The sequence below is a fragment of the Narcine bancroftii genome, chromosome 1, assembly GCF_036971445.1.
Source record: "Narcine bancroftii isolate sNarBan1 chromosome 1, sNarBan1.hap1, whole genome shotgun sequence".
Classification (NCBI taxonomy): domain Eukaryota; kingdom Metazoa; phylum Chordata; class Chondrichthyes; order Torpediniformes; family Narcinidae; genus Narcine; species Narcine bancroftii.
Genome location: NC_091469.1, coordinates 392,832,161 through 392,856,728, shown reverse-complemented (window position 1 = coordinate 392,856,728; position 24,568 = coordinate 392,832,161).

The window sequence follows — 24,568 nt, the reverse complement described above, 5'->3', positions numbered from 1 at the left end:
GTACTTATCCTGGAGTGAAGCAAAGTGGTCCCTCGGAGATGGCAAAAAGGAAGAGGCAAGCACACATAGTGCCCTTTATAGTACAGGAGAGCTGGGGAGTCTAGCCCAGGTAATCTACATGAACCCAATGGCTTGATGCCAGCAAGGTCTAAATGATTACAAAGGTCAATGGCTCAAGGCCAACAAGGCTACTTAAAGGGGCCAATGGTCAGGTGTGCACTGATGGGTGGCACAGAGCCAAATCAAGATTGGCAGTTGGTGTGTCTTTCGACCAGGTAATGGGCTGTGCTGTCACGTGACAACCACAACCCTCCACAATACAGTGCGGCAGTGCTCAGTGTGAAGGACTTGAGATGTTGCTGCCAATCCATACTGACTGTGGAGTTCCACAGTCAGAATCTAGCCGCAGAGAGATGAGTCCCAGCAAGGACAGTTTATTCACTAGCCTCTGAGATATGCCCTATTCATTTTACAACTATGATTGTGTGGCTCGGTATGACAATTACGCCACCTACAAATTTGCTGATGATGTCACGGTAGTGGGTTGTATAAAAAAGGCCGATGAGTCAGCATAGAGGAGGGAGATTGAACATTTAGCTTAATGGTGCACCAATAACAACCTCACACTCAATGACACCAAAACCAAGGAGCTAGATGGTAATCAAATTTAAATTCCTGGCAGTCACTATTTCAGTGGACCTATCCTGAACTCAACTCCTGAACTCAACGCACTAATGCTGTCATGAAGAAACCATATCAGTGCCTCGACTTCCTCAAGAATTTACAGAGGTTCAGTATGACATCGGAAAACTTGGCAAATTTCAACATATGTGTTGTGGAAATGTGCTGTCCAACCTGGTACTGGGGCATCAATACCGCTGAGTGGAAAGCCCTGCAAAATGTAGTGGACACAACCCAGTACAGCACAGGCAAAATTCACCCCACCATCGAGAAAATCTACATGGAATGCTGCTGTCAGAGAGAAGCATTAATCATCAAGGATCCATAACACCCAGAACAAGCTCTGTTCTCACTGCTACCATTGGAAAAGATATAAACAGGTAGGTGTCATAAGACATGTACCACCTAGTTCAGGAACAGTTGCTATGTCTCCACCATCAGACTCCGAAACAACAAAATCAATCAGAGACTTATTTAACAGATTCTTACTTTTGATATTATTGATTATTGAAAATTTAGTTTCTGTATTGTGCAATCTTTTTGAATATACATCTTTTCCTTAGTACAGTTTTTGAATTATTCTGCCTAGCCCACAGGAAAAAAGAATCTCAGGGTTGTATGTGATGTCCTGCATGTACTTTGACAATAAATCTGAACTTTAATGAACTCTGGCATATGACGCATCATTCTCTAGGTAGCCCATATTCTTCTTATCCTATCCTATCCATGTATCTGTCCAATTTTTCTGAGACATTAATAATAGTATCGGCCTCAACCACCTCATCTGGCAGTTTATTCTATCACCCACCACCATCTATAATAAAGTTACCCTTCAGGTTCCAATTAAATCTCTCCTCCCTCACCTTAAGCCTATGTCCTCTAGTTCTCTATTCCCCTACTCTAGGCAAAAGACTTTGTTCACCCAATCCATTCTTCTCATGATTTTGTACACCTGTATGAGATCACTCCTCATCCTCCTGCGCTCCAAGGAATAAAGCCCTCATTTATTCATCCTCTCCCAATTAGCTCAGACCAACAAATCCTGACAGCATCCTCATAAATCTTCTCTGTACCCTCTCCAGCGGTAACCAAAACTGAACACAACACTCCAAATGTCGTCTCACCAACATCTTGTATGACTTCTTCTATACTGATGATCAATGTGCCAAAAGCCATTTTGATCACCCTCTCTACCTATGATACCATTTTCAAGACACCATATGCCTGTTCTGCTCAATCCCTCTGTTCTACAACCTCATCTCAGTTCACCCTTGACCTAGTAATTTCTGTCTCGCAGCTCCCCTCTTCAGACTTGTTGTTGGGTCTTGACCCAAATCAAGTCCCATCCCACATAAACATCGCTTAATCTGCTGAGTTTCTCCAGCTGTTTGATTTTCTTTTGCTGCCATTCAAAACTAATTGATCTTCCACAAGCAAAATTTTCCTACCCTATTCAACTCTCCCAAGTTTTCTCTAATATACAGAAAACTTTCAATCTGTTTTGAATGCAGACAATAAATGGCCTTTCACCGTCCTCAATGATAGAGAATTCCAGATTCTTCATGCTCAAGTACATTTCTCATAATTTCAGTACCATATGGATTAGATCTTAATCTGAGTTTATTAATTAAAATTAATAATAATTTTACTTTTATAAAACCACATTGACGACACTCAATCATATTAATATTTTACGCAAATTGATATAACATCTTTTATGATGGATTTCAGCAATTTTCTTGTCATATTAGCTCCCCCATTACTTCTGCCCCCATTTCTTGGAAGGAAATGCTCAGAATCAGAATTTATTATCATTAACATGCCATGATATTTGGGGTTTTGCAACAGCATCATCGTGTAAACATTCATATTATAACCATCTTATGACATTACTATAAAAAATAAAGTAAAATAATAGTGTCTTTGGTTCAATGATTATTCCGGAATCTGATGGCAGTAGAAGAAAATGCTTGTACCATTGAGGGCTTGTCTTTCGGCTCTTCTACCACCCCACTGATGGTAGCAGAGTGAAGAGGGCATGGCCTGGGTAGGGGTGGGGGCTTTGTGGATAAAGACTACTTTTTTTAAAAAAGGACATCACCTCATGTAGATGTCCTTGATGGAGAGGTCAGATGCCTGTGATGTCGCAGGTTGAGTTAACCACCCTCTGGAGTTTATTCTTGTCCTGAGAGTTGGCACTTCCATACCAGACAGTGATGCAACCAGCCAGAAAGCTCTCCACGGTACACCTATAGAAGTTTACAAGAGTCTTCGGTGACATAACTAATCTACTCAGACACCTCACAAAGTATAGCCATTGATGAGCCTTCTTTGTGATTGCATCAATGTGGAGGCTCAAGGACAGATCCTCAGAGATGTTGACACCCAAGAATTTGAAGTTCTTGCCCTCTTCACTACTGAGCCATCGATGAAGACTGGGTCATGTTCCTTCTGAAGTCCACAATGACCTCCTCGGTTTTGCTGACTTTGAGCGCAAAGTTGTTGTAATTACACCATTCAACAGCTGATCTTTCTCCCTCCTGTATGCTTCCTCATTGCCGTTTGTGATTTTGCCAACAACTGTGGTGTCATCGGCAAACTTGTAGATGGCATTGGAAATGTACCTGGCCACAAAGTCGTATGTGTATAATGAGTAGAGCAATGGGCTAAGCACATATCCTTGGGGTGCATCTGTGCTGATGATCAGTGAGGAGGAGACATTGTTTCTAATTCGAACTGACTGTGGTCTTCCAATGAGAAAGTTGCAGTTTGTAGCTTCTTGACCAGCACTCAGGGAATAATGGTATTGAAGGTCGAGATGTAGTCTATGAAGAGCAGCCAGATGTATGAGTTGCTCTTTTCAAGGTGACTCAGAGCTGAGTGGAGAGCCAGTGCTTAAGCACTGATTTTAGCAAGATGTGCAGGGCCCTGCTATCCCCTCCAGTTTGATTGTTTTCTTTCTATATATCTCCTTGAGATTGGGGTGAATGCACCTGCCTTAGTTCTGTGGGTCTGTGATGCTCTAACAGTCTGACATACAATCCACTGTCTCTGTGACAGGTGGGATCAGCAGAGCCTGATGGGCAGTTAAGTGAGTTTTGTGAGTTATGTGCTCCTTCTAGTTGTGCTTGCTAAAGTTTCAACCTCTTTCAACTTCCACATGGCATCCTGATGCTTCCATCATGGAGGCATCATGTGCTCAATGACATCCCATATATACCTTCCTTATTTTGAACAGTCCAGGGTAATCCCCTGGTCAAGGCAATATTGAGGTAATCTTTCAAGTTTTGCTTTGACTTCTTAAAATTCACTTGCTATGACAAGCTTTGTGCATAGTTTACATTTTCTGCAAGTCTGATGCCAGACGTGAAGACGATATAAATTGCCAACTGAGCATAACTACTGGCATGTTACTGGGAATGTTGGCCTGAGAGAAAATGCTGGTATTGGTTCATTTATCCTTTCCAAAATTTGGATGAGTTTTAATTCAAAATATTGCATTTATGGAATTTATTTGATGTTTTAACAAAGCCTACGGAGGTTGTTAATGTCTCTGAATCCTACAGGAATGAAGAGATCACTGCTGCTCAGGCCTTAGCTTAGTTAAATGTCCTGATATCTCCTCAGTCAGACAAACCCTATGCTGGTTACCTGAAGCAGTGTTCTGTTTTATCATCACTGTCTGTTCTCTCTGAGAGTTGGCTCCCAGATACAGAGAGTAATCCACATTTTAATCATGGATGCTAAATATTCAGGGCAGTGTTGTGCAAAGAGAGTTTTGTGGAAAATCTGTCTCATTAATGTTTAAAAGAACTTTGCTTTCCAATATGCACATTCACATCACCTGAGTATTATAATGATTGAAGTGGAGTGATCTTGGTGTTGAAGTGGAGATGAGGCAAGGTAATGAATATCCCATTTATCCTGTAAATCCACTCCTCCTCATCAGCCAATTTTGTTGGGAATGAAGTACAATATTTCAACAAAGAATCAGTTCTGCCGAATGTGGTTGCAAATAGTTCAAATTTGTCTTTAAATCACCCAATCTTGGAACTGTATCATCACTGAAAATGGGAATAGTCTTGGATCTTCTTCCCTCCACTCCCTCTATCAACTATCTGTCACTATCCATGACTAAATGCAAAGCCCAGGAAATTATGGGCTGGTGAGTCTGATGCCAGTAATAATAAGTTATTGGAAGGTGTCCTAAGAAATTGGATATACATATATTTGGATAGACAGGGAATAATTAGAGATAGTCATTGTGGCTTTCTGTATCATGCTTAACCAATCTATGTTTTTTGATGAGGTTACCGGAAAGTTAATGAAGGAAAGGTTGTCTACATAGACTTTAGTAAAGCCTTTGACAATGTTCCACATGGGTGGTTAGTCTGGAAGGTTCAGATGTTTGGCATTCATGATGAAGTAGTGAACTGGATTCAACAATGGCTATATGGGAGAAGCCAAAGAGTGGTAGTGGATGATTGCTTCTCTGGCTTGTGGAGTGCCTCAGGGATCAGTACTTGGACCATTGTTGTTTGATCATCTATATCAATGATCTGAATAATAAAATGTGGCAAATTTGATGACACAAAGATTAGAGATGTTCTGGACAGCAAGAAAGGGTTTCAATGTCCTCGAAAAATGGGAGATGGAATTTAATGCAGACATGTGAGAGGTTTTTGTAGTTTGGTAGGACAAACCTAGGTAGGACATACACAGTAAATAGTAAAGCACTGAGGAGTGCAGTAGAACAGAGGGATCTGGGAATACAGATACATAATTCCCTGAAAGTGGAATTCGATAGATTTGTAAAGAAAGCTGTTGGCATATTGACCTTCATAAATTAAAGTATTGAGTATAGCAATTGGGATGTTATGGTAAAGTTTAAAAAGACATTGGTGAGACCAAATTTCAAGTATTGTGTGCATTTTTGATCACCTAACTCTAGGAAAGATATCTATAAGATTGAAAGAGTCCCGAGATTTACCAGGACATTGCCAGGACTTTAGGAACTGAGTAATGGGAAAGGTGAAAATGATTAGGACTTTATTCCCTGGAGTGTCGAAAAATGAGAGGAGATTTTATAGAGGTATAATTTGAAGCTTTCTGCAACAAAGTATGAGCTACATTAACAGCATAGAAGCTCCTCAAATCACATTCATTTGGTTTTAATTCACATTCAAAAAATGAAGTTAGTTAGGGTTTGAAGTAGCAGCAAATATCATAGCTCATAATCAAATTAAATTGAGGTTACTGTTTATAACCACACAGGACCCCATTATTTACCACTTCATAGTGATCTTAAACTAACAAATATTATTTCCTTTTTGGCATATACATTTACATTTAAAAAGTTGATTTTCCCACTTTTGTTTTTATTCCAAACAAATCCTAAAAGTTAATATTATATTTGACTCATTGCCCCATTTTAAATTCATAATTTATTTCAATACAATGTTCAGAAGAATACCCTTTTACTAACAAAATGTGGAAATCATCCTTCAAATAAGATCATAAAGAAGCACTCTTCTACAAACTTGCACAAGACTGCCGTTATCAAATATTATTTTATGCAGTCAAAAGCCATCAAAATGGAATAGAGTTGTTAGTTTTCTGAAGTATCCCTCAACCAAGTAAAGTTCCTGCTCTAATATCGACTTTTTAAATATTGCCATGAAGAATCTAATCATTTTGAGTTAGAGCTGTAAATAGTGAATTATCATCCATTAATCAATAAAATCCCATATCCCTTGACTTTAAACTCCAAACCAGGACTAAAGACAGAAAAGAGACTGCAAAGGTGAACAAGAGAAAATGTTGATGCTGGAAAACTGAAGCACACACAAATTGCTGGAGGAAGTCAGTGGGTCAGGCAGCAACCATGGAAGGCCACAGATAGTCAATGTTTTGGACTGAAATATTGATGATTTATTGCCTTCCATGGATGTCGCATGACCCGCTAAGTTCCTCAAACAATTTGTGATTTCTGGTAGAGAATGCAGATGTTGGAATCTGGAGCAGATAGGTGAGGAAAGAGCAGTCCAACAGCTATCTCCACCTTTATTTCCACCTCACTTGGCTCCATCTGCTCTGCTATTCTCTCTATCTGCTTCCATCTTTCATCTCCAAACTCCACACCTCCCCTGTCCATCATTCTCCACTCCTCCTTAGATCACATTACTGCCTTGCCCTGACCCCTCTCCTTTTTATACTATCTTCCCTCTCCACTCTCAGTCCTGATGCAGAGTCTCAACTTGAAAAATAAACAATTCCTTTCCCTACATGAGCTGTTCAAGTACCAAGTTTCTCCAGCAGCTTTTTTTCCTTAAAGCTGGAAAATTTTACAGTATAGTTATAGCAGATTACATCCTGTAAGAAAGAATAGAAATATGTTAAATAACTATAATATCACCTCAAATTTTAAATTAATTGAGTGGGTCATTTTAATCTAAGCACATAATTTACTAGGGTTGCAGAGAATTATTGGTGAACTGCTATTCTCTAAGTACTTATTTAACAAACAAGAATTAGGACATTGTGTTACAAATGTACAAGATGATAGTGAGATAGCACTTTATGTGCAGTTCTGGTCAACTAGCTAAAGGAAAAATATCACCGAGTCACAAAGGTTGCAAGATAGATTCACTACAATGTTAATGGGACTGGAGGGCTTCAGTTATAAGGAGAAGCTGAGACTTTTCTTGCTGGAATGTTGAGGCAGAGGGGAGACCTTATTGAGGCACATAATATTATGATAGGCAATAAAATGAATGAAAAATGATAATGATAAAGGAAAGGAAAGGTGAATTCTTTTCCCAGGGTAGGTTGGTAGAATCCAAAATTAGAGATTATAGGCTTAAATGGAGAGGGGAAATATTTAAAAGTGATCAGAGGGGCAACTTTTTAAAATGGAGAGAGGTATACAATACATGTGTAACAAGCATCCAAAGGAAGTAACAAGTACAATTACAATGTTGAAAAGGTATTGAGACAAGTACAGAGCTAGGAAATATTTAGAAGGAATGGGCAAATTGCAGTCAAAAATTAGGTGGCTAACTTATTCAATGTCAAAATGTTGGGCTGAGGGTTTGTTTCTATGCCATTGATCTTGATATTTCTTCTTTCATTTTAAAAGAAAATTGTGGAACTTCGAATTGACAAAGTACATGTGTGATAATGTCTCATTGTGTATCATCTGACGTGCACTTCATGATGGACTCCCCATATGGCCACTAAAGGTTATAAGAGGCACGGGGATTGTGCACAAATCTTCAGTGACACTATGGCACCAACTGGTTCTTCGCTTCATTGCTGTAGCCATCCCATGAAGTGAAGATGTCCATAAGCGGTAACTTGAGCGCAGGTGAAGTGAAACACGAAAGTTGGTAGACACTGTGCTGTAGGGAGGGAAGAATGGGCAGGGAAGATTGCACAAGGGGAGGAGTGCAGCCCAACAGACAAAAGGTGTAATTCTATATGGATGAGACACAGGAGAGAGGAAAGATGAGAATTGACTGGAGGAACAGGGTGGGGTGTTTGGGGCTCTGTCCTCTGTGGAAGCAGAGCTGGAGAAACAAAGGCAGAGGGAAAGAAGAGAGAGAGAGAGAGAGGTAAAGAACTAGAGGAAAGGAGACATAGAGAAAGAAGAGGGGAGGTGGGGTGCTAACAGAAACAGGAGGTCGATATTAATGCCATCCCATGGGAAGATGCCCAGAGGGATTATGAGGTGTAATTCCTCCAATTTGCAGATGATCTCAGTCTGGCAGTGCATAAGACCATGGACAGGAACATCAGCAAGGGATGGAGCAGGGAATTGAAATGTCTGGGAGATCCCAGGTATTGCAGTGGACAGAGCGGAGATGCTAAACGAAGTGATCTCCCAGTCTGCATCTAGTCTTTCCGATGTAGTGACAACAACAGGAGCACCGAAAGCAGTGGATGGCCCTTGCAGACTCACAAGTGAAGTGTTGCGTCACTTAAAAGTACTGTCTGGAGCCCTGAACGATGGTGAGGGAAAAGGTGTGGGTACAAGTGGAGCACCTCCTGCATTCACAGGGGTAGGTGCCAAGGGGGTGATTGGTGGGAAGGGGGGGGGGGGAAATTGGATGAAGGAGTCACAGCGGGAGCACTCCCTGCAGAAGGCAAAGAGGGGAGCCAACTTCCACCCTGACCTCAAATGCACTTAGTCCATCTCTAGCAACACTCTCCTATTTCTCAATCTCTCTGTCTCCATTTTGAGAGACAAACTATCAACAGACGTTTTCTACGAACTTGCCAACTCCTACGGCTACCACAGCTTCTTTACACCCTGTCCCCTGTAAGGATTCCATTCCTTTCTTTCAATTCCTCCATTTACATTGCATCTGCTCCAAGGACAAAGTTTGGCATGCCAGATCATCAAGAGGTGTCCTCAAAATTGACATAGCATTCTTACAAGAAACCCGTTTAGTTGATAAAGAACATCAAAAATTAAAAATGGACTGGGTGGGACAGGTCTTAGCTTCTTTATTTAACTGTTAAGGCGAGTGAAATAGCAAGTTTAATACACAATAATCTCCCAGTTAAATGTGATAACAAATCCTGCAGGTAGATACGTTGTTGTTCATTGCAGATACAGGTACATATTCCTTTATCCAGACATCTAAAATCCGGAAAGCTCTAAAATCCAGCAAGTGGGGAGAGAGATGGCAGCGCGAGTTGGGCGGGCGAGGGGGGGAGACCGGCAGCGTGTCGGGTGGGCAAAGGGGGGGGGGAGAACTGCAGTGCCAGTCAGGCGGGCATGAGATCGGCAGCATGAGTCAGGCCGGCAGATGGTGGGGAGACTGGCAGCGCGAGTCGGGTGGGCGGGAGACCAGCAGTGCGAGTCGAGCCGGCGGGAGACCAGCAGGTAAGTCGTGCTGGTGAGGGGATGAGGGTGGAGGGAGATGGCAGCATGACTAGAAGGGGGTGTGGGTGGATACAGCAGCACAATTCAGGTGGGTTTAAATCTGGCTTTCACAAATCCAGAAAAATCCGAAATTCGGAACACACTGTCCCCCAAAGGTTCCGGATAAAGGATTGTGTACCTGTATTCAGAAATATGGACCCTTAAGAATATTTATACACCAAATATTAATGATGGGAAATTTATTCAAGAAACATTTCTTAATTTAGAAAATCCTTCTGAAAATAATTTTTATAAGATAATAGCCAAGCTTCTAGCTAATAGATTAACTAAATGTTTACCTGATTTGGTTCATGTAGATCAGGCAGGTTGGATTAAGAACTGTTATTCAGCAGACAATGTGGTAAAATTGATTTCTTTAATTAATATTTCTCGGCAGCAATCTGACCAACCGATGGTAATTTCTTTGGATACTGAAAAGGCCTTTGATAGAGTTGAATGGAGTTTTTTTTGTTTAAGGTCTTGGAGAAGTTTAATTTTGGGCTTCTTTTTACTGGTTGATTAAGGCTTTGGATAAAAATCCCACTCTGAGAGTGGTGACAAATGGACAGATGTCTTTACTTTTTACATTAACTAGATCAACCAGACAGGGCTACCCTTTGTCACCAACTCTCTTGGCATTGGTTATTGAACCTTTGAAGCAGATGATTAGGCAGGATAGTGCTATTAAAGGTATTAAGGTGAATTCTGATGAATATAAATTTGTTTGCGGATGATGTTTTGATATATTTAACACATCCTTTACAATTTTGGAGATTTTACAATTTACATAAATGTTTGGAACAGTATGAAGTGTTATCTGGTTATAAAGTAAATTGGGAGAAGAGTGAAATCATGTCTTTGGCTGATATGGATTATTCGTCGAGTAGACAGATTGTAAAGTTTAGATGGTCTGATTGTATTAAGTATTTTGGCATTATTATTGATAGTGTTATGAGCCCAAAGGCCCCCAAACCCCAGCAGCAATAGATATTCACCACAACAAATTGTTACTTAAACAAAAGTTGTTTTTAATTATCTTTAAACATGAACACAGAATCAAACTTTAATTTATCTCTATTAACTTAACTAACCCAAATTAACCCCCTTCTAATTCTAAGCGCATGTGTATGACGTGTGTGTAAATTTAAGAAAAGTTCTTTGGTTCACAGTTCAATCTCACTTGTCATTCTTCTAAGTTCTCTGGTTGCAGGCAATTCTTATATTGTGTACTGAATTTAACATATATAAAGTTCACCAGGCTTTGGTGCTCGAAAGACAACTGTTTACTGCTCAGGAAGGTTCTCGTAGGGTTTGTAGAGAGAGATTTGTTATTACAGGATTTCCACAACTGAGGTACCACCATTAGTCATCTCAACATCTTGCTGATGAAACTTGCCCCATCAGGGTTCTCCAGATGATAACCTCTTTCTTTCAGGCTACCACAGCATTCCTTTCTGTTTCCCTTATTCCAGGAGAAACATCAGACAGATAGCACTTCCAGCCATCCACCGCTCTGGAGCTTTCTGTTTCGATTCCAACAAGCTTTTCCTGCTTGCTTCAGCTGTGACTGTTCACTCTCTCTCTCTCCCTCCATCTTCTAACTGCCAGAAAGCCCATGTGACTCTCTCACTTGCAATACCCCCCCACCTTCTCTCCAGCAAACAATAGGAGTTAGTCTTTTGCTCCCATCTGTTGTCTTAGGTAAACAAACTTCTCAGGAATGACCTTTCTGTGCACTTTGCAGAAAGGTCAAAAGCCTTGTAAAAATGTTCAACTCAGACCCTGTCTCCAGTTGATTCATTTGATGACATCATTTCAATTAGCAGCTACTTGTGAAATGTGCATAGCATTCTCCATAGTTTCTGTAAAGTTCACTGAATAAGATCTGTTTTAAAATGTGTGTATGTAGGTAACCTACTCTAATTTTACCAATTATCTCCCAAATATATTGCAATAGTAATTATAATCATTTATTTGAATTGAATAATTTACCCTTATTGACTAGAATTAAATGTGATTTGAATAGGTGGAAGGATTTACACTTAACGTTGATAGGATGGGTGAATTGAATTAAAATGAATACCTTTCCCCAAATTCAATATTTGTTTCAATCTATTCCATGTAAGGTTCCTCATAATTTAAAAAAAAAGATTTGAATAGTTTGGTGAGAGAGTTTTTGTGGAAAGGCAAAATGGTGAGAGTTTCATTACAGAAATTAACTTGGAAATATGCATTAGCAGGCCTAATTTTCAAAATTATTATGAATCTACTCTGTTAAAATTTATTAATAGGCTGTTTCAAGTGGACAGTCTCCTGGTATGGGCTAATATTGAATTATCTCAGATTGGAGAAAAGAGGATGGATTAATTTATTTACCAATGGAATCCTCAGTTATTAAGTACTTTTAATTTACCAGTGTTGAAACACTTGATTGAGTTTTGGACTAATAAGAATGAAATTGTAGGTACTGAAGGTAAATTTCAGCTAAAACACCTTTGTTTCAAAATAAGCTTTTACCTTTTATAGTTAATAACCAACTTTTGAAGTTATGGGAACAAAAAGTAATTAGGTTGGGAGAAGATTGTTATGAGGCAGGTTATTTTATTTCTTTTCAAAGAATGAGAGAGAAATATGATATACCTTTGAGTACTCTTTTTTCTTATTGTGACAGATTATATAGATATGTTTTGGGGAGATAAATTGGGAAAGGTTTGTTAGAGTAGGTCATATACAAACACTTTAAAACAGATCTTATTTAAAATACTGGAGCTCTGCCCTATGCTAGACATATTGGGGCCTCAGAGATTTTGCAAGAGATTTGAAGAGTGCTTAAGAGACTTCACTAATAGATTGTTGTTTACAAAAGGCAACAGATGAAATATCTTGTTGGAGCTGCAGATTGTCTGGAAGAGAACTGGTTATTCTAAGAGGATCATGTGGTTTTGCAAGCAGAGAGAGTCAAACAGGCTTTCTCAGAGAGAGAGAGAGAGAGAGAGAGAGAGAGAGAGAGAGATCACTTCACTTGTACAGTGTTACAGCCAGCAGAAGCAGCTGGGACTGCAACAGGATAAGATGGCAAGCTTGTGAAAAGCCTTTTGGAAGATTGCCTTGTCAAAGCCCTTGTGGTTCATGCAAGAGAAGAGGACTGACTGTGAGATGTTTCACTTGGAATAACAGAAATAAAAAGGAACTCTGTGGTGGCCTGAAAGAAAGAGGTTATCATCTGGAGAACCCTGATGAAGCAAATTTCGTCAGCAAAACACTGAAGTGACTGATGGAAGTACATCAGTTGTGGATGTCCTGGAATAACAAATCTCTCTCTGAAAACCAACAAGAAGCTTCCTGAGCAGTAACCATTGACCTTTCAAGCACCAAAGCCTGGTGAACATTATAAATGTTAAATTCTGTGCACAGTATAAGAATTGCCTGCAACCACTCAACTTGGAAGAATGAGAAGTGAGATTGGACTGTGAATCAAAGAACTTTTCTGAACTTACATACACGTGTGCTTAGAATTAGAAAAGGGTATGTTAGGTTAAATAAGTCAACAGTAATGTTAAATTTGATTCTATTTTCATGTTTAAAGATAATTAAAAGCAACTTTTGTTTAAGTAATCATTTGACTTGGTGAATACCTATTGCTGCTGGGTTTTGGGGTCTTCTGGGCTCATAACATTATCAATTTAAAGCTTTATTGTTAGATAATTTTGGACATACTCTGTGCTTTCCTAGAAGTTCAAAATTAGAGAGTTTGCTTACCGATGGTGGTAAGAAAGGTTTTATATTGGATATGTATACTTTATTACAGGCCAAAATGCCCAAACCAGATGTTTATAAAACTGGAGAGAAATGGGAAAAAGATTTGGATATATTTATTTCCCCAGATGATTAGTTGTCGATATGTGAGGACAGTATGACCAAATTGTGAATGTAAGATATAGATTGGTTCATTATAACTTAATTCACCAATTATACATAACTCTGGAGAAATTAAAGAAATGTAAATATGTCACTTCAGTTTTCTGTTTTAGATGTCACAAAAAAATGGGAACTTTTTTACGTTCGGTTTGGTTATATGGTTTTGGTTAAGCCTTTTTGGAATAAAATTAAAGAATTTTTGGAAGTTATGCTTAAATTTAAAATTCCATTCGATCCTATTGTGGCGGCCCTTCACAGCTCCCCCATGGAGCCTCACAAAATGAAGGACAAATTCGACGATCCAGCAGTCTGCATGAGGCCCACAGCACTGCCCTCCAATTGGTCACAACCAAAAGAGCTTAACTGGCCTATCAGGGAAAGCGGATCACAAACACACCAATCAATGCTGAGAGGGTTTTGACCACGCCCCTCAGCTTGAGAATAAAAGCAGGGCTGTGAGCCCAATAAAGCTGTCAGTGTTAACTACCCTTAACTGGGTTTGTGTCATTCTTTCTGGGAATAGCATGTTGTTTTCTGAGCTAACCTGCATGCAGTTATAACTTCTCCTGTCCTAGAGGCTTTGCAAAGCCATAACATGTAGCAGTTATCTACACTATGATAATTTTATTAGGCCATATTAAACCATTGAGTTTGGAGTTAAAATTAGATAAATTCCAAATTGCTTTTTATAAGGCTGGCCTTAGCAGTAGATAAAAAATTTCTTGCAGTTTCCTGGAAAAATGAGACGATGGCATGCGGAGATGAAATCATGTATTCCTTTAGAGAAGATAACATATAATTTACAAAATAATTATCTTTTTTTGTTAAAACTTGGAACCTGTACATGGATTGAATGTGATTAAATTATTTCATTTCTTTTTTCCCATACATTGGTGGTGTGGTCCCAAACCATGACACATAACTCCGCTTTCTCTTTCTTCTTTCTTTCTTTCTTTTTTTGGTGTAGTTTAGAGGTGAGGTGGGGTGGGAGGGATAAAGATGGGGTGGGGTGTTTATGGGATAAAATATGTATTGAATTGTAATTTTATTTTGTAATTGAATTGTATTTTAAATGTATGATTTATTATTGATTATAAATAAAAATTTCCAAAAAAATGAATTTAAAGATTTGTTTATGGATGTTTTAAATCAGGCATTGCAAACCCACACTCTCCCTGAATTATTTTTAACAGCAATAATTTACTGTGACACCCAAAAAAGATAGAGATCCATTAAAGCCATCATCTTGTAGACCTATATCTTTATTAAATTCAGATTATGATAATTGCTTAAGTTCTTGCAAATAGATTGACAAAATATTTACATAAATTGATAACATGGATCAAATGGTCTTTGTGAAAATGAGAGTCAGCTGGTTACATAATTAGATTATTGAGTATAATTTATTTAGCACAAAAAAGAGATATTCTATCACTAGATGCAGAGAAGACATTTGATAGATTAGAATGGGATTTTTTAATTTAAAGTATTAGAAAAATGTGGAGTGGGACAAACTTTTATAAATTGGATAAAAGCTTTGTATAATGAAGGCCAAGCTAAGGTGATAACAAAAGGTCAAATCTCTGCCCCATTTCGATTAGCTATAGAGCCTTTAGCAGAAGCAATTCATAGGGATTCAGATATTACAGATTTTAGAATTAATCAAGAGGAACTGTTAAAGGTTAGATATTATTTTATATTATATATAAATATGTCTTTAAAAGAGATAGATTGGGAGAGAGTTTAGTGTAGGTCACGTTACAGATACTTACACTTCACATCTCATTTTAAATGCTAGAGCTTTGTTGAAGCAAGACATGTAGACACCAGTGGAATTTCAAAAGCAGGTTGCATATAAACAGTTCAGACACAAAGTACTGATAGGATCTTTCAAGGATTGGGTTTTGGAGCCTTGGGGAGGTTTTCTGGTTTTTACAAACAGAGAGAGAGAGGAAGAACAAACAGGATTTCTCTTAGAGAGAGAGAGAGTTCAACAGTTCTGTAGTAGCTTTTGGAGGTGGCACCATGGCAAGCTGGCAGGCTTGTTGAAAACTCCATTTTGAAGATGGGTTATGAGTTCCGAATTCAGCATGTTGAAAACCCTTGTAGTCCTTACAAGAGGAAATGGCTGGCTAGAAGGTTTCTCCTGAAATAAGGAAAACAAGAGGAACTCTGTGGTGACCTGGCAGAAGAGGTTATCATTTGGAAAACCCATGATGGGACAAGTCTCTTTGGAAAGACATTGAAGTGGCTGATCGGAGGAGATCAGTTTGTGTGTGTGTGTGTGTGTGTGTGTGTGTGTGTGTGTGTGTGTGTGTGTGTGTGTGTGTGTGTGTGTGTGTGTGTGTGTGTGTGTGTGTGTGTGTGTGTCCAACGAGCAACAAATCTCTCTCTGAAACCAACAAGAACCTTCCTGAGTGGTAACCATTTACCCTTAAGCACCAGAGCTTAATGAAAATTCATAAATGTTAAATTCTGTGCACAGTATAAGAATTGCTTGATACCGGTGAACTTGGAGTGAGAAGTGTGATTAGACTGTGAATCAAAGAACTTTCCTGAACATATACACTTTACATATATGTGTGCTTAGAATTAAAAGGGGATTAAGTTAATAGTAATAAGTTAAAGTTTGGTCCTGTTTTTATGTTTAAAGAAAATTAAAAGCAACTTTTGTTTAAGTAACCATTTGTCTTGGTGAATATCTATTACTGCTGGGTTTTGGGATCCTCTGGGCTCACAACAGGAACATAAGATTTTCTTATTTGCTGTTGATCTGCTGATATATTTAACAGAACCAACAAATTCATTACAAAATCTGCATTCAGTGTTAGAAGAATATGGTACAATTTCAAGATACAAAATAAATTGAGATAAAAGTGAAATAATGCCTCTCGCAAGAGGTGATTATATGATTTGCCAAAGAAATATTCAGTTTAATTGGCTGACAAATGGGATAAAATATTTAGGAGTTCATACAGATAATAAATTACAAAATTTATATAAATTGAATTATTTGCACTACTTAAATAGATGGGTAATGTTGCCTATAACATTAGTAGGAAGAGTTAATTGTATAAAAATTAATATATTTCCTACAATACAGAATGTTCTTCAATCATTTCCTATATTAATATCTCAAAAATTATTTCAAGTATTAAACAAATATTAGAATTTTTTTTATGGAAAAGTAAAATGCCCAGAGTTTCTATTAAAAAATAACATGGAAATATGAATTGGAAGGTTTACAGCTCCCTAATTAAAAAAATTATTATAGAGCAGCCCAAATGAAATTTCTTACCTTTAAAAAAATAATCTGCCTGAGTAAACATAGAATTAGATAAAATACAAAAGAGAAAAGCAGAAGAGATGCAAAATTAATGACTGCTGAAAGAGATACTCCTCTATTGAAACATTTGATCAAAAGGTTTTTGGGAGCGGTAGCGAGAGTGCGGCCCAAGCGAGTGAGTGGGAGCACAGGTTGAGGACGAGTCACTGCATATTAAGGTAAGATAGTCTTTATTACTACTTCATTGGGGTAAAGGATGAGTGTTAGGGCTGTGTGTTGTTGGGAGTGCCAGATGTGGGAGGTCCTGGAGACTTCCAGACTCCCGGATGTCCATATCTGCACGAGGTGTGTCGAGCTGCAGATTCTTAGGGACCATGTTAGGGAACTAGAGATGCAGCTCGATGACCTCAGGCTGGTTAGGGAAACAGAGGAAATCATAGACAGGAGTTACAGCCAGGTGGTCATGCCAGGGCCACGGGAGGAGGAAAGGTGGGTAACAGTTAGGAGAGGGACAGTAAAACGTAAGGTGCCAGAGAGGAGCCCTATGACTGTAAACCTCAGCAATAAGTATGCCTCTTTGAGTACTGTTGAGGAGGACATCAAATTTTGGGGGAGCAGCAGTGGCTGTGTCTCTGGCACGGGGTCAGCCCCTGTAGCTCAGAAAGGTAGGGAAAGGAAGAGGAGGGCAATAGTGGTAGGGGACTCCATAGTTAAGAGGACAGATAGGGGATTCGGTGGACGCAGCAAGGAGAACCGGATGGTGGTTTGCCTCCCTGGTGCCAGGGTCTGGGATGTTGCTGCTCGTGTCCCGGATATCCTAAAGTGGGAGGGACAGGAGCCAGAGGTCGTGGTACATGTAGGTACCAATGACATAGGGAGGAATAGAGAAGAGGTCCTAAAAAGTAAATACAGGCAGTTAGGTAGGGAGTTAAAAAGAAGGACTGCAAGGGGGGTAATCTCTGGATTACTCCCTGTGCCACGTGACAGTGAGAATAGAAATAGAATGAGGTGGAGGATTAACATGTGGCTGAAGGGGTGGAGTAAGGGGCAGTCTTTCAAGTTTCTGGATCACTGGGACCTTTTTTGGGGAAGATGTGACCTGTACAATAAGGACGGGTTACACTTAAATCCCAGGGGGACCAGAATCCTGGCAGGGGTATTTGCTAGGGCTACTCAGGATCCTTTAAACTAGAATGGTTGGGGGGAGGGAGCAAAATAGTACAGAGCAGTAAGGAGAAGGTTAGAATGCAAACAAAGAAAGTTTGTAGTAAGTATTTGAATATGGATGGGCAGGTGATAGAGAAAGGAAATGCTCTGGAAGAAGATGAAGGGCAATTGGCAGAAAAAGGAAATAATGTTGTTATTAAAGATGAGGGAAAACAGGGATTAAGAATTGGGAAATCTCTGAAATTCATATATTTTTTATGCCAGGAGTATTGTAAAAAAGGTGGATGAGTTGAAGGTGTGGATTGATACTTAGAAGTATGATGTGGTAGCGATTAGTGAGACATGGTTGCAGGAGGGATGTGATTGGCAGCCGAATATCCCTGGGTTTCGTTGCTTTAGGTGTGATAGAGTCGGAGGGGCAAGAGGAGGTGGTGTTGAATTGCTTGTCAGGGAGAATATTACAGCGGTGCTTAGGCAGGATAGATTAGAGGGCTCATCCACGGAGGCTATTTGGGTGGAACTGAGGGGTGGGAAAGGAGAGGTTACATTTGTAGGGGTGTATTATAGACCACTCGGAGGAGACCGAGACCTAGAGGAGCAAATCTGTAGGGAGATAGTGGCTATTTGTGATAAGCACAGGGTTGTAATTATGGGAGATTTAAATTTTCCACATATAGATTGGGAAACACATTCTGTGAAAGGGCTGGATGGGTTAGAGTTTGCAAAATGTGTGCAAGATAGTTTTTTACAATAATATGTAGAGGTGCCGACCAGAGAAGGAGAAGTGTTAGATCTACTGTTGGCAAATGGGATGGGTCAAGTGACGGAGGTTAGTGTTGGCGAGCACTTCGGGTCCAGTGATCATAATGCCATCAGCTTCAATGTCATTATGGAAAGAGATAAGTCAGGGCCAAGGGTTGAGGTTTTTGATTGGGGAAAAGCTAGATTTGAGGAGATGCGAAAGGACTTACAGGGTGTGCATTGGGACAATTTGTTTTATAGGCAGGATGTAGAAGAGAGATGGAAGTCTTTTAAAGATCAGATTTTGAGAGTTCAAAAGCTTTATGTTCCTGTTAGGTTAAAAGGAGGGGCAAAATGTTTGAGAGAGCCGTGGTTTTCAAGGAATATTGGAAACTTGGTTCGAAGAAAAAGGGAGGCATACATTAGGTATAAGATGCATGGAATTAAGGAGATGTTTGAAAAATACATTGAATGTAAGAGGAATCTTAAGAGAGGAATTAGGAAAGCTAAAAGAAGGTACAAGGAGACTATAACAAGCAGGGTGAAAATTAATCCAAAAAGGTTCTACAAATATCTTAATGGTAAAAGGAAAGCGAGAGACAAAATTGGTCCCTTAGAGAATCAGAGCGGAAAACTGTGTGTGGAGCCTAGAGAAATGGGGGAGATATTGAACAGTTTCTTTTCTTCGGTATTCACCAAGGAGAAGGATATTGGGATATGTGAGATAAAAAAAGCAAATTGGGTAAATATGGAGAATATAGTGATTACGAAAGATGTAGTGTTAGGGCTTTTGAGGAATATAAAGGTGGATAAGTCTCCAGGACCAGATGGGATCTTCCCCAGGACATTGAGAGAAGTGAAGGAGGAAATAGCAGAGACTCTGACGGTAATTTTCCAAATGTCATTAGAGATGGGGATAGTGCAGGAGGATTGGCGTATTGCACATGTGGTTCCGTTATTTAAAAAGGGTTCAAGGAGGAAGCCTGGCAATTATCGGCCTGTAAGTTTGACATCTGTGGTAGGTAAATTAATGGAGAAAGTTCTTAGAGATAGTACTTATAAATATCTGGATAGACAGGGTCTGATCAGGAGCACTCAACACGGATTTGTGGGCGGAAGGTCCTGTTTGACCAATCTGATTGAATTTTTTGAAGAGGTGACTAGGAATGTGGATGAGGGTAGTGCGGTGGATGTTGTCTATATGGACAACATCCGTAAGGCCTTCGATAAGGTATCACATGGAAGGTTAGTTAGGAAGGTGCAGTCTTTAGGTATACATTTTGAGATAGTCAAATGAATTGAACATTGGCTGAAGGGGAGAGGCCAGAGAGTGGTAGTGGATAATTGTCTGTCAGGTTGGAGGCTGGTGACCAGTGGTGTGCCTCAGGGGTCTGTATTGGGCCCATTGTTGTTCCTTATATACATTAATGATCTAGATGATGGGGTGGTGAATTGGATTAGTAAATATGCAGACGAACCTAAGATAGGTGGAATAGTGGATAATAAAGAAGGTTTTCAAGGATTGCAGAGGGATTTGGGCTGCTTAGAAAAGTGGGCTGAAAAATGGAAGATGGAATTTATTGCTGATAAGTGTGAGGTGCTTCATTTGGTAAGAAGAATCAGAACAAGACATACGTAGTAAATGGGAGAGCATTGATGAATACAGAAGAGCAGAAAGATTTAGGAGTAACGGTACATCGTTCCCTGAAGGTAGAAACTCATATGAATAGGGTGGTGAAGAAGGCTTTTAGTATGCTGGCCTTTATCAATCATTGCATGGAACATAGGAGTTGGGAAGTGATGTTGAGATTGTATAAGGCGTTGGTGCGGCCTAATTTAGAGTTCTGTGTGCAGTTCTGGTCGCCTAATTATAGGAAGGATATAAACAGAGTGGAGAGAGTGCAGAGAAGATTTACCAGAATGTTACCTGGGTTTAAGCATCTAGAGTACAGGGAGAGATTGGGCAGATTAGGTCTTTATTCTTTGGACTGTAGAAGGTTGAGAGGGGATTTGATAGAGGTATTTAAGATTATGAAAGGGATAAACAGAGTGGATGTGGATAGACTATTTCCGTTAAGAGTAGGAGAGATTGAAACAAGAGGACATGAGTTAAGAGTTAAGGGGAGAGGTTTAGAGGTAACATGAGGGGAAACTTCTTTACTCAGAGAGTGGTAGCGGTGTGGAATAAGCTCCCGGGAGAAATAGTGGCGGCAGAGTCAATTTTATTATTTAAGAAAAAGTTAGACAGGTATATGGATGAGAAGAAGGTGGAGGGTTATGGTCATTGTGCAGGTAGGTGGGACTAGAGAGGAGTGTTTGGTTCGGTGCGGACTAAAATGGCCTAATGGCCTGTTTCCGTGCTGTAATTGTTATATATATGTTAAGTTTGCATAATTTTTCTTTTTTTCTTTCTTTGGCTTGGCTTCGCGGACGAAGATTTATGGAGGGGGTAAAAAGTCCACGTCAGCTGCAGGCTCGTTTGTGGCTGACCAGTCCGATGCGGGACAGGCAGACACGATTGCAGCGGTTGCAAGGGAAAATTGGTTGGTTGGGGTTGGGTGTTGGGTTTTTCCTCCTTTGCCTTTTGTCAGTGAGGTGGGCTCTGCGGTCTTCTTCAAAGGAGGCTGCTGCCCGCCAAACTGTGAGGCGCCAAGATGCACGGTTTGAGGCGTTATCAGCCCACTGGCGGTGGTCAATGTGGCAGGCACCAAGAGATTTCTTTAGGCAGTCCTTGTACCTTTTCTTTGGTGCACCTCTGTCACGGTGGCCAGTGGAGAGCTCGCCATATAATACGATCTTGGGAAGGCGATGGTCCTCCATTCTGGAGACGTGACCCATCCAGCGCAGCTGGATCTTCAGCAGCGTGGACTCGATGCTGTCGACCTCTGCCATCTCGAGTACCTCGACGTTAGGGGTGTGAGCGCTCCAATGGATGTTGAGGATGGAGCGGAGACAACGCTGGTGGAAGCGTTCTAGGAGCCGTAGGTGGTGCCGGTAGAGGACCCATGATTCGGAGCCGAACAGGAGTGTGGGTATGACAACGGCTCTGTATACGCTTATCTTTGTGAGGTTTTTCAGTTGGTTGTTTTTCCAGACTCTTTTGTGTAGTCTTCCAAAGGCGCTATTTGTCTTGGCGAGTCTGTTGTCTATCTCATTGTCGATCCTTGCATCTGATGAAATGGTGCAGCCGAGATAGGTAAACTGGTTGACCGTTTTGAGTTTTGTGTGCCCGATGGAGATGTGGGGGGGCTGGTAGTCATGGTGGGGAGCTGGCTGATGGAGGACCTCAGTTTTCTTCAGGCTGACTTCCAGGCCAAACATTTTGGCAGTTTCCGCAAAGCAGGACGTCAAGCGCTGAAGAGCTGGCTCTGAATGGGCAACTAAAGCGGCATCATCTGCAAAGAGTAGTTCACGGACAAGTTTCTCTTGTGTCTTGGTGTGAGCTTGCAGGCGCCTCAGATTGAAGAGACTGCCATCCGTGCGGTACCGGATGTAAACAGCGTCTTCATTGTTGGGGTCTTTCATGGCTTGGTTCAGCATCATGCTGAAGAAGATTGAAAAGAGGGTTGGTGCGAGAACACAGCCTTGCTTCACGCCATTGTTAATGGAGAAGGGTTCAGAGAGCTCATTGCTGTATCTGACCCGACCTTGTTGGTTTTCGTGCAGTTGGATAATCATGTTGAGGAACTTTGGGGGACATCCGATGCGCTCTAGTATTTGCCAAAGCCCTTTCCTGCTCACGGTGTCGAAGGCTTTGGTGAGGTCAACAAAGGTGATGTAGAGTCCTTTGTTTTGTTCTCTGCACTTTTCTTGGAGCTGTCTGAGGGCAAAGACCATGTCAATGGTTCCTCTGTTTGCGTGAAAGCCGCACTGTGATTCTGGGAGAATATTCTCGGCGACACTAGGTATTATTCTATTTAGTAGAATCCTAGCGAAGAATTTGCCTGCAATGGAGAGCAACGTGATTCCCCTGTAGTTTGAGCAGTCTGATTTCTCGCCTTTGTTTTTGTACAGGGTGATGATGGTGGCATCACGAAGATCCTGAGGCAGTTTACCTTGGTCCCAACAAAGCTTGAAAAACTCATGCAGTTTGGCATGCAGAGTTTTGCCGCCAGCCTTCCAGACTTCTGGGGGGATTCCATCCATACCTGCTGCTTTGCCACTTTTCAGTTGTTCGTTTGCCTTATATGTCTCATCCAGGGTGGGAACCATCCAGCTCTAGCCTTAGGGGCTGTTGAGGGAGCTGGAGCAGGACGGAATCTTGGACTGAGCGGTTGGTACTGAAAAGAGATTGGAAGTGTTCTGACCATCGGTTGAGGATGGAGATCTTGTCGCTGAGGAGGACTTTGCCGTCTGAGCTGCGCAGCGGTCTTTGGACTTGGGGTGAGGGGCCGTACACAGCCTTTAGAGCCTCGTAGAAACCCCTGAAGTCGCCAATGTCCGCGCTGAGCTGTGTTCGTTTGGCGAGGCTAGTCCACCACTCATTTTGGATCTCCCGGAGTTTGCGCTGAAGATGGCTGCTGCGCGACGGAAGGCTTGTTTCTTCTCTGGACAGGACGGCTTTGTAAGGTGAGCCTGGTGGGCAGCTCGCTTCTTTGCCAGCAGCTCCTGGATTTCCTGGCTGTTTTCGTCAAACCAAGGACTGAAGTTTGCATAATACAAATACAGAAATTGGAATAAGAAGTCATTTAACTCTTAAGTCTCCCTTGATGCATAATAGACTAATGCCTTGTACATTTGATAATCAAATTTTGAAAATTGGTCTCGTAAAGGGATCAGATATATTGGAGACTGTTATGAGCAAGGGCAACTGATATAATTTGAACAATTTAAGAATAATATGGTATTCCTAATAATACGATATTTTGCTATTTTCAAATCAGAGCATATTTAAGTGATAAACTGGGTCCAATAATGTATTTACCAAAGTGTAGCAATAAACAGACTCTTATAAAGAAGGGAAATAAAGTACAACAATTATCCAAAATGGTCAGGCCGAGGCAATTTCGGATATATTTTTTTCTGCAGAACTGTTCATTATTTTAAAAACAGCCCAGAAGCAACATAAAATTACTTGTAACAGTGTTTAAACAACAACAAACAACAAGGTAAGGCTTTTTAAGCATTAAAATAACATTTAATTCTCACAAAAGAAAATTTGCTGGCCTCCACCAATCATCGACAAGTCCCCACCAAGGCCCCACTCGTGCCAGAACCCTGAGGGCCCCACTCCTGCTCAGGAACTTGAGATCGGCTGCTGCCGCCGCTGGAAGCTTGAGGTCCACTGCTGTCACCGCTGAGAGCCTGAGGTCCACTGCTGCCACTGCCAGGAACCCAAGGTCCGCTGCTGCTGCCAGGAGCCCAGAGTCCACTGCTGGCACTGCCAGATGCCCAAAGTCAGCTGTTGCCACCGCTGGAAGTCCGGGGTCTGCTCCTGTGGTGGCTGGGAGCCTGAGTTCCACTGCTGCCACTGCTGGGAGCCCAAAGTCCACTGCTAGCACTGCCAGATGCCTGAGGTCCACTGCTGGCACCCCACTAGGAACCCGAAGTCTGTGCTGCCGGTGCCGTGGTCCTGAGGTTGGCTGCTCCCAGTGCCAGGTGCCCGATGTCCCTAGTCAGTTTGACTCAGAAAAAATTTCAGATAACTGAAGATTTCGAAGAATCCGATTTTGCATAATGAGAGTTGTACTGTACAAATAAATTTATTTCAGCAATTTATCATTTACTTTAAATCGGGACGCCTAAACAGGGGGCACGTAAATTTAGACAAAGATAGGAGACAGACTTAAATGTGATAAAAGATGAGAAGAATTGGGCTGATTTATGTCAAAACTGTATGACTAATA